Here is a 13,912-nt window from a genome sequence, read left to right as displayed (position 1 = left end):
TATATCGCTGTTCAATTGAGGAATCGAGTAAACTCTTTCTTGACTTCATCATTGGCACTGAAGAGTAAAACACACAAGTATTTCTTTAATTTTGGGAATAATTGATAATTCATCATCATCATATAACGGGGGTCCTACGGCGATTGCCGCTTCCCTCATTTCAGCGTCCATATTTTCCTATCTCTTCAATCTCCCTCTTCTAAGCCTCTAGATTGCATTGTTTTTGTAATTTCTCTTCTCCAGGAATTTGGTGGTCTTCCTCTTTTCCTTCTTTCTGGCGGAACATACGTTAAGGCTTTCTTTGGCCACCGCTCCTCCTCCATTCTCATCACGTGACCATACCATTGTAATTGCCTTCCTTGTATTCTATCTGAAAGAGTATCTCTAATTCCTGTACGGTTTCGTATTTCCTCATTCCTGATTTTTTTCATTCTCGATACTCGACATGACCTTCTAAGATAATCCATTTCCACAACGTCTACTTTATCTCGTTCATTCTTTGTCATCGTCCAATATTCGGCACCATATGTGGTAATTGGTTCTACAATTGCTCTGTATACGCGAAGTTTGGTATGCATCTTTATTTTATTAGACCACAGTAATGAATTCAGTATTCGGATGCATTTTTTCCCTTGGGTTATTCGGTTTTGTACATCTATCTTAACTCTGCCATTTGCTGATATGATGCTTCCTAGATATTTATACTGGTTGCAGCCTTTTATGACTGCGTTTTCAAGCCTCAGATATGTGGTATTTCCTCCAATTTTTAAATATTTTGTTTTGCTTATGTTTACAGTAAGCCCCCATTTGACATATTCCTTAAATAATTTTCGATTCATATAATGTATAACTTCCTCATCGGTTGCAACCACCACCTGATCATCTGCAAACAACAATGTATACAGAGTTTCTTGTCCCACTTCGATGCCCATAAATCTACATTTATTTCTCCAATTCCTCAATGCTTCTTGGACGTATATTTTAAAGAGTGTCGGTGACAAACAGCATCCTTGCTTTAGGTCTTTAGTGACTTTAAATTCAGTTAAGGTTCTGGTTCCAATTTTTACACAACTAACTGCATTTTCGTACAATTTATATATCGCTCGGATATACGTCGAATACAATCTGGACCTTTCGAGGACCTCAAACATTTTCTTTAACGGGACACTATCATATGCTTTCTCAAGGTCTATAAATACCAAATGGGTCTCTCTACTTCTTTCGACACGCTTTTTAATTATTTGTCGTAGAATAAATATATTATCAAGGCAGGATCTCCCGGTACGAAAGTCGCTTTGTTCTTCAATATCTTGTATCTGTCTTAATAAGGTATAATAATAATTGATAATTACTTGGTGCTAGGTCATGACTACAGGGGGTGGGGCACAACAATCCAGCCAAAATTTCTTAGAACTTGTTTAGTTTAATGTTAGAGATGAGGTCGAGCGCTGTCATGGAGAAGCCTCATACCACTGGACATGAATTGTGGTGTGGGAAAGCTGAGGAATACGCAAAGCAAGGTAGCTAATGATAAACCTCTGATCTTTTAGCAATATTCGTTCAACTTTTTCGACAACTTCGTCTGAAACTGAAAGCCTTCTGCTCCGATCTTTATCGTAAATTTCCGTTCTGCCCTTACTACATTCTCTATACGGTGTGCGAATATATTGAACAAATATGCGCTTTTGTCCATTAACTTCGATTAACTCACGATGAATGTCAATAGGTGATATTCGTTCTGCATTTACAAAACCTATCACAGCACGAATTTTGCATCTGGCATTTTCGAAGGCTGATAGGCCGGCACTAAGCACTGCCTGAGGCGTTAGGGGTGGGGCGAAAGGAAAGGAGAGTTAAGGTGTAAGGCAAATTTACCAGATTTCTCCCAGTGCGACGGATTTTTTCACATTGGCATATGGAATCTTTTTTACGATTGACCGTAATATCTACATCCAGATTTAGCCATACGGCTCACACTCCCTCTAAGGGGAAAATTCCCAGATACCTACTGTATCAAAAGGATTGAGCTCTGGTGGGACTCTTTCCATGTTATCGAGTCCTAGGTGACTTGGTATGTCGGTGTATCTCCCAAAAATTTTCGTACGCATCTGGACGTCGAAAGTAACACAGCTTTCTGCATAATCTTATATAGATGTCCATATCTACATTATTGTTATTATTATTATTATTATTATATATATATATATTTATAAATATAAAACAAACGTATACTGATATGAATATCAGTACTTCATTATAAAAATAGCTGTCCTCTAATAATTGTTGCAACCTTTTTTTAGAACTGTTTAGAATGGTATATAATCCGGTGCATTTCCTTTGATATTTTCATTAATAAAGTGTTCAGGTATCAGCATTTATTTATGTAAATGTTTGCAAAAGCAATAAAGTCTTAACCAAGAAAAATACCCACAAGTAAATTGTCGTAAAGCGTCGCCCAGAAGTCTATACACGCGATGTCGTTTCTAAAATTCCAAACTTGTTCCAGGGAAAACATTGAAAGCATCCAGAAAAAGCCGGAGGAAATAATAAAGCCGTAAATTAATTTTATGTGAATTCAATAACGTTGGAATGCTGCTATTGCCATAGGCGTTCGATCTGAAAGATAATAATACGATTTTATGGCCTATATTATCATTACTAACTATTTCCTTTTAATATTTTATATAATGGTAGTAAATTCTTATATATTTTTTTAATAATAAAATTTAATAGAATTAATAGTACAATGTTAAGGCTTGGGTACACAGGACGCAGCGGGCAGCGGCATCTGACCTAGACGACGGGCGATCTACTTGTATTACACAGTATTGCAACATCCACGTCACACAAAGGACGATCTGTAGCAGCGAACCAGTATTTACCGCTTTGTCGAGCGATAGAGCTGTACAAAATTACAGATTTATCGCTCATTCAGTTTGATAAAAATGAATAATTACTCATTTAAAAAGTGCAAAAATATGTGTAGTTATTTGACAGTTTTCATAATAATATAAAAATGGTAAAGAAGGCAAAATCATGATATGAAGTAGCTAATGTGCTTCGTAAACCAACGATGTTGCTTGAAACACCGTCAACTTTTTTTAACATTTCTTAGAGTTCTTGTGACTTTGAGACGGAGGAATTGGCCTATGCCCAAATTAACCTTGAACTAAATACTACAGAATCATTTTCCCCTTCGATTCTGCCCGTAATATTTATTAGCGTTTGTCAAATGATAAGTTGTTGAAAGTTTTAAATATTTTTCAAAAATAAACTTATTTTTGATTGTTAATAACAATAAACATGTCTGCATAACTTACATTAAACAAATAGCTAGTCTTTCCCTAGTTTTAATTATTCTTTTCCAGTTAGTTGAGCAATTTTCGATGCTCTCTTTTATTAAGTGTTCCACAGTGATATATACATTGTCGAGACATACGAAAAATATATTTTCATGTTTCAGTTAAATGCACAAGCTGTGGTATTCCCCTAATTTTTTCTCTTCTTATCATGCACCTAACATTATCTCATCTTTCTACTATCTCGCAACAATATTAGAAGCAGCAGTTGTTCTTCATTTAAACTACTAATTTCCGAGTAAAATTTACCTCTTTCCATCTGTCTCTGTCTTGTGCGGCTTGTATCCAGTTATTGCTAACACGGTTGAGGTTATCAGTCCATCTAATTGGTAGGCGTTCTCTGCTCCGTATTGCTTCTTGTTTTGGTCTCCACTCGACAATACGTTTTGTCAATCTCGATGACGTCTGTTGTTTTTGTGCTACGACGTATTTATTCGTTTGGGATTCGGTCTCTTCGAGAAACACCCAATATCTGGCGCTCCATGGCCATCTGAGTCAAGCGAATCTTATTAACTACCTTTTTTATGAGTGTTAATGTTTCCGCTCCATAAGTGAGTACAGATCAGTCGGAAGACCACGAAAACGATGGAACGACAACTTACTGGAGGCACATTGAAAAACAGACAGAGTCATGTCTATATAAAAAGAAGAAGAAGAAGTAGTGAGTACAGGTAACACACATTAGTCAAATATTTTTCTTTTTAGGCATATGGGTAGATCCGATTTAAATACATAGTTTAATTTACTAAAGGTAAAAATTAGCAACATTTATAATTTGCAACACAAATAATAAAAAAACTATAAAAAATAGCCCGAATTGTTTTTTAAAAAGGAATTAGTATATTGTATCACTCAAAATGATATCGCGTAATATGTGATGTCCTGATTTGACAATTGCTAGATCGCTACACGCGGCGACAGATCGCGTCCTGTGTACTCGAGCCCTTATATTATACTTGTATTCATATTCTTTCTAATAGTCGAGAAATTATTATATCTTGCAATGCAGGCGTTGTCACAGACAAAGCTCAATATCAGGAAAAACTAACTTCAACTTCAACAATTCAACTAACAAAAAATGGATCGTGACAAATCGTGATTCAACCAAATCTTTTAAACACAAAAAATATAGAAACCTGTTTTATTACTTTGGGGTTTACTTGCCACACTATCAAAAAAAAACAATAATGCAAATCGAATGGGCCACTTAAATAATTTGCAGCAGTACGGGTTCTTCTTGTAGCAAACTGTTCAAGTCCATATTATATAATAATATAATAGATTAAATATAATAGGATTTTACTTCGAAGTTCGATCACAATTGTATCATATATGCCTTTTTATGTTCTAAAAATATATAAGATACGAAAAAAAAAGAAGATTTTTCAAGGCAAAATTTTTTGTTTTCACGATCTGCCGTGCTGTCTTTTTTCAGGTTCATTATCGTGAAAACTAACAAATTTTCAATTGAAATAAAAGAGAAAATCAATGACATTGACTTAACAGTACTGGCAACAGTAGTACTTATGCCATAATTTTTAAAAATACAATCAACACTCCTACTGTATCGATTAGTAAAATAGCATGAGAAAGAAAAATTTTTTTTTTCGATAGAAAATTTAAAATCCGTAAACTAATTTTCGAAATATAATTCAGATTTTTTGCTTTAATTTGTGCCTTCTAAGAATTGCAAGGCAAAACAGACGTTGATAAAGATGTTAATAGAGACATAGGAAATCTTAAAATTTCATTCCACGACATATCTCCTCAACTAAGCAAAAATCCTTAGCGAATTTGGTTTCTTGTACCCGTACAGAGTCTATCGGAATAAAAGTAAAAAGACAATTAAGATTTGATTTCACGTATAGTGCGTCTGTGTATCCGTTTGTACGTATTTCGCCCTAAAAGGGCTCTCCAGAACGGCTATTCAAATTAGATTCCTCATGTCTCTATTAACATCTTTATCAACGTCTGTTTTGCCTTGCAATTCTTAGAAGGCACATATTAAAGCAAAAATCTGAATTTGGTTTCAAAAATTATTTTACGGATTTTAATACCAGATGTCGCTATTTGCGTCCATATGAAGCCATGTTAGAGTTGCTTCCTAAGACAGAAGAGATTTATTTTCACGTTCAGAGCGACTGTGAAGATCCGTTCTGAAGAGCCCTTTTAGGGCGGAATACGTATAAGCGGATACACAGACGCACTATACGTGAAATCAAATCTTAACTGTCTTTTTTCGGAAAATTAAATTTTCACGAAAAGTTCCCCAGGGAACTATCCACACAGTTTTCACATATTTGATTGTTCTTAATTATATCGTGCATCGCTCTCAAAGGCATAAGGGATAAAATTGTAGATGAACTTTATCGAAAATATGACGAAAATATGTCCATAACAGAAACATTGAAAAATGATACCAACGCATTTGTAAAATATATTCTGGAAAAATAATCGGAAATATACTTCAACCCCTTTTGGTTAATTTATTGTGCCACTAGACAAAAAAAAAGATGGTACAAAATAAATTTTTTTAAATTGAGCAAAGCAATTTTGTTATTTATTTATTATTTATATGCCCAGTCACATTAAAAGTGTTACACCCAGAAGAAATCATTTCTTAAACTTAGTTTTTTGGCAACATTGTAGATTTACATCTAGAATAAAACGATAACGTTGTCAAGAATTTTTATCAACAAGTAATCAAAAATAAATTAATAATGTCTTTGGTGAACCCGTAGCTAAATACACTCCTGTATACATCTAGGCATTGACAAAATAAGATGATCGATGTCTGCTTGTGGTACCTCGTTTCAAGGAACTCCTGTATTAACTGTGCCAGAGTCTGTGGAGGATGGTGCAAAAAGGACAGTCCTTCCCATCATATCCCATTCATGTTCGATAGGATTTTTCAAAGCAAGGAAAATTGTTTTACTGAAATGCCGAAAAATTAAACTGGCATCTAGGTTCATCTTCAATATAACTGACAGATTGCGCAACACATCTGTCATATTCAACAGCTGTAGAATAACACGCAGAATGGTAACTTTAGATTCACATGTGAGGACACGTTTGTTAAACATTAACATTTCTGCAATTCGTTTTGATGTCTTAAAGATCAGACAACAGATTTTTGATATTTAAGATCAGTTAGATTGGATCATTCCAACCAATGTGTTAGATCAATATAAGATTACATTAATTTCTAGATATAAACGTTCTCTGTCTAAACTTGAATTCAAATTGAGCTGTTTAAGTTCCAACTCTTTTGATAAGATGACGATCCAAAACAAATGACTTAAAAACCTTTCTGAAGTTGACGTTCTGCCTAGTGTCTTAAGATTTTAGCTTTATGTCCCAAATTTGGACTACACCTCTCTTTAAAGGATTATTCCGTTTACAATACTCTTGCTGACATTAAAAATGTCTTTTCGCATGGTAGTGATCTTGATTTCAGTGTTCTTTGTTCCAATTGCAACAATATTCTGCAAAACTTTCCTTCCCTCTGGAGGTGGATTTGGCTTATAAGGACATGTCCCTTTTTCTTAAAAACCATCCTGATTTATTGGTTCTTGTAAGTGATAAGGGCAACGTCACTGTTGTCATGGAAAAGGAACAATATCTTTCTCTTGGCCAAATGTTGTTGGACAATGAGAGATATTATAAACCCTCAACCAGGAATCCAACTTTTACTATTACTAATAAAATCAATAAATATATTACTCAACTTCCAGATCTAATATTATTAATGACTCTACGGCCAAAGTTTTACATTCTTATAATGGTTACGCCCCTAAACTTTACTGTCTTCTAAAAAAATTCATACGCCCCAACTCAGTATGAGACCCATTGCTTCTTTTATTAATTAAGCTAAATTCTTATTAAATAAATAACATAAATCCTACAAATTGTATAATGAGTTTAATGCTAGAGACTCTTTTAGATTCAGTTCTTTCATAAATAATTTCCAACTGCCTGATGGTTACATAATTATCAGCTTCCACTTTTGCTTTACTAACTTACCATTAATGGTTGTTCTTTCAGCTTTAAGAACCCATTGGAATAACATCCAACTGCAGACCGATTTAACGTGGGATAACTCTGAAATGCTGAAAATGGTGTTTGGTATTAATTATTTGGTCTTTAATGACAAATACTACCTTTATATTTTTGGAACCCCCATGAGATCATCTATATATTCAATGATAGTAAATTTTATACTTGACGATTTGATTTTAAATATACTTCAACGGTTGTATTTCATATCTATTTTGTCAAGAGGTATATAGACGACCAGTGTTTAGCCTTACCACCAGACAAAGTACAAACTGCCTTAGACATTTTCAATTCCTATGAACCTCACCTACAATTCACATATGAACTTAAATTAAATAATAGTATTTCTTTCTTAGACATGCTTTTCCATAGGGGTAGTGATCAGATATTAAGAACCTCCTGTTATAGAAAAGATATGACGAATAATCGCGTTTTGAATTACTACTCGTGCCATCCCATAAGGTTTAAACATAACCTACTCCAATATCTTAGTTTTAGAGTTCACAAGCTGACACAAATGCTTTTCACAGAATGGATTCCCTTTTAATGTTAAAGAATATTTTGTTACAAAACTCATATTTTTTTGTATTTGTAAGTATTTGTTTATTGTTTCTATGTTGGAGAATCAGATGCTGTATCATTTCATTCTAGTATTCCACCAAAGTCTATCTCTCGAAGTTCTCCCATTATATCTAACATTTATTGCTCTTGGGTTTTTTCATGAAATTTACTTACAACATGTTGAGAATTCTACGGATTGTGAATGTCAAGATTGGGAAAAGAATGTCAGGTCCATGGGAAAGTTATTTTACAACACTAAGACTCCCTTATCTAAACAAGATAAAACCAATAAAGTCTATAGGATCCCTTGTCAGGATTGTCAATTGTGCCACATTGGACAAACCGGTCGTTCCTTAAAAGAACGCCTTATTTCTCACCGAAGTGATATCATTTGTTCAAAATACACATGTGCCTTATCTACACGGGTTTCATTAACAAACCATCAGGCTGATTTTGAGAGTACAGAGATTTTATTTTGAAATCATATCACCATTTTTTCTTATTCAAATGTTTTTAACGCTGAGAATAGTCTCATTTTTCCAAATCAGACAGCATAAAAAATCTTTTTGTTGTTTGGATGAGTACAGTACCTAAATTGATAAATTGTTTCACACTTCCTAATCTATCTCTCCATGACCGCCTCTGTCTACCTCGTTTTAGCATTTTTCTATCTTTTATGGCCATCTATTTTTAGCATTCTCTGCAGGTCTCCATACCAGTTAAGTCTTTTGGCGTCGATAGTATCTATTATGTCTGGGTCAATTTCCATTCCTCTCCTAATGTCTACGTTTTTCATCCTGTCAAGTCTAGCGTGCCGACAACATCGTCTCAAACATCCATTTTCATTACCTTAATTTTTGTATTTGTTTATATATATATATATATATATATATGTAATTTGTAATAATGTAATTTAAGCAACCTATATTCATTATTGTTAACTTTGGATAAACACGAATCTACTAATACAGACAATTCATCATCAACAATATAAGTTTCATTATATATGAGATATACAATACCTCTCCTACTTCTTCTAAAATAAGTCTTTTTACCTTTTCTGTTTCAAGAAGTTCAGCGTCTATCAGGTATACTATTACCTTTACATTGTTATCATTAAGATCTAACGTTCTATCGTTTTAAGTTGGCAGTAACGAATTCACAACCAATTCTTTTGTTTCTGATAAGAATGTTTATAACCTAAATTTTATATTATGACATGTTCTGTAATTATTTTAACATAATTTTATTTAAGTGTTCATGTATATGTGTTTTAAAGTGTTTTAAATATGTATTTGTTAAAGAACGTTTTTTTTTTAAAACAATTTTGGATAGTTTTCGCCATCATTTGTAGGGGTCAAATGAGTTGCTTATTTCATTTAATAAACATCACGACAACTAACCTCAATTAGTGTAAGATGCAAAATAATTATTTTCTGTATTTTGTACTAATTTTGTTTATTGTAGCACCCTGATGATGCAAATTAAGATTTGCGAAAGCTTGGTTTACTAAAAAGAGTACTTCTTTGTCCTATCTTCCGCTGCACACCCAAATATTTGAGTTTTGTATATATATATATATATATATATATATATATGTATATATATAGATACCTAGATTTAATATTAACTATTATTATGATTGACTTTGTTTAGATTGCTTAGTATAGATAAAAAAATGAGAACTTAATTTAGAGAAGTTAGATTTGTTGTTTATATAATTTACCAGCGCAAATAACTATTTTTGAATTTCGTAAAACGAAGTCTGGTGTTACAATTGCTTCTTGGGTGTGTCTGAGTCTACGCTCAGCCATAATTATAATGTGTACTTTTCTCCGAAACTAAAAATTAGAAGTGATTCCAAAAAAATCTAGTTATCTACAGCTATGCCTGCCTGCGGCTAGAAGCGGAGATTGATAATAGGGGTTTTCCTTTAGTCTGTATTTCTGACACCATATTCTCTGGCCATTTTTTATGAGATCGCTCAAGAGGTGAGTTATATATACCTTTTTTGGGAAATTAGAAATGAAATCACGTTTGCTTTTTCTCGGTCAGAGATGAAAAGTGGCTCAGACACACGTACAAGCGACGTTGATTTCTTTTAGAAAGAGGGTGAATATTAATCGCCTTGGGATGTACATTGAATGATCGTGAACAAAAAACAACTAGTATATTTTAAAATTTTTCAATATCAAACCTCAAATAAAACTTTTTAATTCTACGTTTTAATTTTTTAATCTGTTTGCCTTGACTAATGCTCACTGCCGAACACTAAAATAAAATCCTCTTCTAAAAACTGACTTATCGTGGAAATTATTATATTTTCTTAAATATTTTTAATTTGACAAAGTAATTTAAAATCTTATTAACACCTCTATACGTAAAACAATCAGCAATTTATATAATGGAGGAATTTTCACGCCACCAAATTTTTAAGAAAAATTAAATATCGTGAGCATAGCAAGACGTACCTGTGGTATGTTCATTGAAGTTCCAACTCTGTATATATGGAAAAATATAATAAATCATACTAAATATTCTAAATTTTAGTTTGCATATTGAGTGCATTTTCGTTAACGTTCATGTTTACTTTATTTGATTTTCTATAGGTTTCATTTTGTTCTCAAAAATAATAACAACTTGGATTTTCCTCTAATTTTCTTATTGCCAAATATTCAATAAAACAATATAATTAGAAAACACTACTGTATTAACCTTTTGACAGGTCTTCTTTTTATATAGTATCTCTAAAATTTTAATCTTCTTATTTTCAAAGTCATCTCAAGATTTCTTCATTCATGCCTCTGTCCAAAACTTTCACTTTTCTCACCATTAAGCTGTTTTTAATAATATCTAGAAGGTCACTTGTTATTCATAAAATATAGTTAGGGTTTATTGTATCGAAGTTAAGAGAGATTATTCAAACAAGACGACATTAACTAAAATCCAATCAAAGAAAAATCTAGAGGGTTGTGAAAACAAAAGAAAAATCTAGAGGGTCTCGAAATTATTATTAATAATATATGATTACAGATTTGCGACTGGGCTTAAATACAATTTAGCTTGTATTTTCTTAAAATTTTGTTGTTCTATCTATCTAATTGGCCTTCTTCGGTCCATCTTTGGACATAGGCCTCCCCAATCCTTTTCCATTCTTCTCTGTCTGTCGCTACAGTCATCCACCTAGAGCCCACGTACTTCTTGATATCATCTGCCCATCTCATTTGGGGCCTTCATCTGCTTAGTTTATATTCCCACGGTCTCTCCAACTTTTTGTTCCGTCGGTCTTCTTTTTGTCTTATATTGTGTCCGGCAAATCACCATTTCAATTTTGCAACTTCTTGTCTAACATTCCTCACTTTTTTTTACACTTTTATCTACTAGTTTCTTTTTTATCCATTAGTCTTTTGAGCAACATTTGTCTTTCCATTGCTCTTTGGGTTTTTATGATTTTGTCCATGTTTGCTGTTGTAAATATTTACGTTTGGAAATAATAACTGAGAACAGGGAGTACGCATTGATTGTATACTTTAGTCTTAAGATGCTGTGGATACCTTTTGTTTTTAAGAATGTAGCTTAGTTTGCCAAATGCTGCCCATGCCAGTCTAACTCGTCTTTTTATCTCTGCTGTTTGGATTTCTTTATTAAGTTTTATAGTTTGACGCAGATATATATATATATATTATATAATCCTGAATTTGTTCTATTTCATCTTGTCCGATCCTCATTGTGATGTCTTTATCTGTATTTGTTATGATTTTCGTCTTGCTGTAATTCATATTAAGGCCTATGGTTTCAGCTTCTACGTCCAATTCTTTCATCATTTCAAATAATTCTTCTCGTTTATCGGTTATCAATGCGATGTCATCAGCATACCTTACATGGTTCAAGTGTTGTCCACAAATTTTTATAACTTTTTTTTCCCACTCTAATCTTTTAAAAATATCTTCCAGAGTCTGATTGAAAAGTTTCGATGATATTGTGTCACTCTGTCTCACGCCTCTATTTAGTTGTATTGATTTTATTCCTTCATATACTTTAATTGTTGTTTTGGCTTCCTTAAATATATTGGCTATTAGTTTCTTTATATCTGTAGTCTATTCTGGTGTTACTCAAAGAACTTTTCACTGCCCAATGTTCGACACCGTCGAAAGCCTTTTCAAAATCTATGAACGCTATATATAGAGAAATGTGGTATTCATTTGCTCGTTCTATAAGTATTTTCATACTTAGTAAATGGTCACTTGTGCTGAATCCCTTTCTAAAACCAGCTTGTTCTTTCGACTGGTATCCGTCGAATTTTGTCGTCAATCTATTGGTTAAAATTTTTGTTAGGAGTTTATACATTACATTGAGGAGTGTAATAGGACGGTAGTTTTTTATATTTGCTTTATCTCCTTTCTTGTGTAGGATAATGGTTACGGATTCCTTCCAGTTGTTTGGGAAAACTTTGTTGTTAGTTAAATGACATTGAAATACTGAGTCCAAATGACAATATATTTTGCAGGAAATGTTTAGTTCTAAGAATTCGGTCGTTGATAAAGTGCAAAAATGCAAAAATGGTTTATTTTTAAAAGTACAAATCCTTAAACTAATTTTTTCTTCAAATTTACTTTTGTTGGGAAATGTTTTGGGATCCAGTTTATAAGATCCGAGATATCAAAAATAACATTTAATATTATAAGGATTAGTTTTGATTTGCGAACTAACAATACTAGGTTACTAGTTTAGTTTTGGTAAGGTTCCGTTAGATTTGGATTGATTTGGTTATATTATTTTAGGCTAGGTTGGGTTGGATTTAGTTAATGTAGATTTGGTAAGGTTAAACGGGTGTTACTTTTTCTCACAATGAAGTAGCTAAGGCTGCTATAGTCCTTAAGCCCGTAGGGCTTTCGATACAGACGGAAAACCGTCTGAGTTAATTAAGTATTTGAAACCCTCCGGATACCAGGCTACCTCTGATTTTAAAAAGTCTTACTTGCTCAAGCGGTGCTCTGAGCAAGTAGAAATTTATTTCATAGATACTTGTGGGAGTGTTATGGAACCAATAGTAAAAATAAAGGAAAAATAAATGTTTAGGAAGCCAGTAAAAATACCCCTGAAAACGACGTCTAAAAAGTAGGAGAAGAACACATCCTGGAATGCTCTTAAGATAAACTTAAGGGGAAAAGCAAAAGACTAAGTGGGGAGGCTCCGACGCAGTTTTATTTGCGTCTAAAATTTGCGGAAAAGACTCAAGTCAGATAAAAGCAAACAAATAAAACAATTACAATGCGATGAGATGAATTACAAAGCTGCAACTAACGGAATTGTGGAAGGATTAATCCATGCTAGGTACCCAGTACAGCTAATAGACTATGATAGTTTTAAAATGCTGCAAAAAGCCATACTATAAGCCATCGAGGATGACTTCAAGTAATATGTGTTGATAACACAAGCTCCGAGTGGCTAACTGAGGCGACTGAAAGACTCAAACCACGGAAAGGAGTCAATCTTAAGGCGATCAAAGGACTTGATCTGTCCAAAACTCAGATATGTACTTCATACATACCTAACGGAAAAAAAGATACCTCAATGTGTGCTGAAAATAAATTTTAACAGACTATGAAAGATGAATCGGTGTCTGAGGATCGGGTCCCGGAAATACCTACACTTTCTTAATAGACTATCCATCTATAAAGGTCTTAAGTAAATTAAACTTTAGGCCCTTCTTCGGGTTTAGTCAGAGCATCATCAGGCCAAAGAAGACCAGAAGAAAGGAGAAATCTTCAGCCTTGGAACAGTCAAGTAGGAAAACGGAAACAAGGAAAATACAGTCAAACTCTACTAAAAGTTTAAACGGACCGGCCAAAGAGAAACAGGAAGCATCCTCTAATTGAAAGTGGAACCAATTAAGATGGCATTACCAATGATCTGGAGAAAAGGACGCTCCAAGA

The 13,912-nt window shown here is 33.4% G+C and overlaps 1 protein-coding gene across 2 annotated transcripts in view; it reads right to left on the bottom strand.

Annotated features, from left to right (window-relative positions):
* The window catches only part of igl (IQ calmodulin-binding domain containing protein igloo), an 838,464-nt gene that overhangs the window by 570,781 nt on the left and 253,771 nt on the right, over positions 1 to 13,912 (bottom strand). The window lies entirely within an intron of this gene.

This window comes from Diabrotica undecimpunctata, chromosome 1 (assembly GCF_040954645.1).
Source record: "Diabrotica undecimpunctata isolate CICGRU chromosome 1, icDiaUnde3, whole genome shotgun sequence".
NCBI classification, from domain to species: domain Eukaryota; kingdom Metazoa; phylum Arthropoda; class Insecta; order Coleoptera; family Chrysomelidae; genus Diabrotica; species Diabrotica undecimpunctata.
Note: the sequence above shows the minus strand (reverse complement) of the source record. Positions and strands in the feature narration are given on the sequence as shown.